The sequence below is a fragment of the Penaeus monodon genome, chromosome 17, assembly GCF_015228065.2.
Source record: "Penaeus monodon isolate SGIC_2016 chromosome 17, NSTDA_Pmon_1, whole genome shotgun sequence".
In the NCBI taxonomy this organism is placed as follows: domain Eukaryota; kingdom Metazoa; phylum Arthropoda; class Malacostraca; order Decapoda; family Penaeidae; genus Penaeus; species Penaeus monodon.
Genome location: NC_051402.1, coordinates 15,356,852 through 15,359,351, shown reverse-complemented (window position 1 = coordinate 15,359,351; position 2,500 = coordinate 15,356,852). Strand labels below are relative to the sequence as shown.

Sequence of the window (2,500 nt, the reverse complement as noted above, 5' to 3'; positions counted from 1 at the left end):
GAGCGAGTGAGAGGGCGAGAGCGAGTGAGAGAGAGAGAGAGAGAGAGAGAGAGAGAGAGAGAGAGAGAGAGAGAGAGAGAGAGAGAGAGAGAGAGAAAGAGAGAGAGAGAGAGAGAGAATGAATGAGAATAGCACAATAGCTCTATGCCGCACATACATTTTCTCCCCAATGATGTCATTGTGGCCCTCTCTACGTTAAACCACAAGCTACGGAAATACCTCCCCTTAAGATAGCGAAGACTATTCCTTACTGCCCCCCCCCACAAAAAAAAAGAAAAAAAAAAGAAAAAAGAAATAGGGGACGTTATAGAAAAGAGGGTACAGAGTAACGCAATTAACCCCGTTTCTCTTCGGAGCCTCATTCCCTCCCTCGCCTGTTTTCCACCGTGCCCTCGCCACAACAGCCTCCTCCAGCGTCAACAATATGCAGACGGAGGCTTTCGGGTCCAAGCAACAGTGCTGGGAGGAGGAGCAGTTGCCGGTTTGTACGATTCCGTCCGATAATTTCCCCCCTCCTTTGTCTCCTGTGCGCCGCGTGAGAAAAAAAAAGGAAGGTACGGAAAGGGGTGCGCAGAAAGGAGGAAGTAGGAGAGAGGAGAATGAGGGAGAGCGGGAATGGGAGGGGAGAATAAGGGAAGGAAGCCTTGAATAAATGAGGTATGAGGTAAATAGAGACTAATAGACTAACAGTCTTGCTCAAACAGGTAGCCATATTTGACGTAATAGCTACTCGTTATAGAAACATCCGAAGGAACATTATGTTTGTATATGCATCCGTGTATATATGTATGTATACGCATATAACCTTCCTCACCAATGAAGTTACGCTAATACCAGTAAGCCCCTTAAATGTATTCCCCAAACCCAAAACCAAAAAAGTATATACGTATAAAGACGTCCCATCTCATTTTTGCTGACACTGTTTCTTTTCTCATTGTCTAGATAAGTTCCCCCTGAAAATCATAAGAAATGGTCCGATATTAATGCATTTAGCTTTGTCTTGTCCTTTTTTTCCCCCAGTGCCTTTTTCCCTTTTTTGTAACTAGTCTTTCTTATCGTTCTTGTACTACTTGACCATCTTTTGTCAATGTCCATTATCATATATTTCATTTAATTGGCTTCCTTTTTTATTACATTTCCGTTACTTTCACTATTCCCGTGACATGCATTCTGTGTTGTGTGGCAACAAACAGCTAAATAGTAGTCGTAGTAGTGGTAATAGTAGTAACGACAAAATTCCAAAACAACAACAAAAACAACAACAATCATCATAATGATACAAACTGAAGGCATCGGTCACCAGTGAGAACTTGTTGAGTTAATACTATATCGTAACAACAACAACAGCAGAAAACACTATATAAAGGCCTTCTGACCCTTGCCGTGACACGACCGAGCGCTGACGCATCCCGTCCTTTCTCATCTCGACCTCTTTCTCTCGACGTCTTGCTCTTAACACCACAATAAGTTTTAGTGTCGTCAGGCAGACTACGTAACTCTAGTACATTAAATCTGAAAAAGAATAATGGTAACTTACCCCGTGTCTTGAGTATTCAGAATCGTCCAGTCTATTAAAAGAAAAAAGAAAGAAAGAAAAAATAGTAGCTGACACTTAAAGCTTATGTTATTTGTGCTTTGTATAATGTATGCGTGTGTGTGTGTGTGTGTGTGTGTGTGTGTGTGTGTGTGTGTGTGTGTGTGTGTGTGTGTGTGTGTGTGTGTGTGTGTGTGTGTGTGTGTGTGTGTGTGGGCATGGGTGGATATGTGTATGTGTATGTATATGCGAATGTGTATGTGTGTGTGTGTTGAAATGTCCTGCCTTTACTTTATCATTATCATTAAAAGCCACTCGAATCGGAATAGGCCAGAATTCAGGCCGAGTTGCCAGTTTTTTTTTTCTTTCCTGAGACAATAAAGACCATTCTAGCATATCATCACCGGTAAATCTGAGCTTCGACGACCAGCTGAGGTTATTACATTATCAGTACCCGCCAAGCACTCATCTCGGATACTAAAATGACTAATAGTTGCACGAGAGGGAGAAGCAATCTTCAAAAACGATGATCAACTAGGCATGGGTTCAGTGAAGTTCAGATGCAGATATCTTATCGAAATGATAATGTTAATAATTATGATATATTATTATTATTATTATTATTATTATTATTATTATTATTATTATTATTACTGTTGTTGCTTTTATATTATTATTGTTATTGTTGTTGTTTTTGTTTTTGTTAGTATTGTTATTATGATTATTATTATTATAGTAATTATTATTATTATTATTATTATTATTATTATTACTATTATTATTATTATTGTTATATTACTGTTGTTGTTATTATATCATCATCATCATCATCATCATCATCATCATCATCATCATCATCATCATCATCATCATCATCATCATCATCATCATCATCATCATCATCATCATCATCATTATCATTATTACTATTATTATTGTTATGATCATTATTATTGTCATTATTTT

The 2,500-nt window shown here is 38.1% G+C and overlaps 1 protein-coding gene across 1 annotated transcript in view; it reads left to right on the top strand.

Annotated features, from left to right (window-relative positions):
- The window catches only part of LOC119583269 (glutamate receptor ionotropic, NMDA 2B-like), a gene marked incomplete at its 5' end in the record, with an annotated part of 321,172 nt that overhangs the window by 54,272 nt on the left and 264,400 nt on the right, over positions 1–2,500 (top strand). The gene's annotated exons all lie outside the window — the stretch shown is intronic.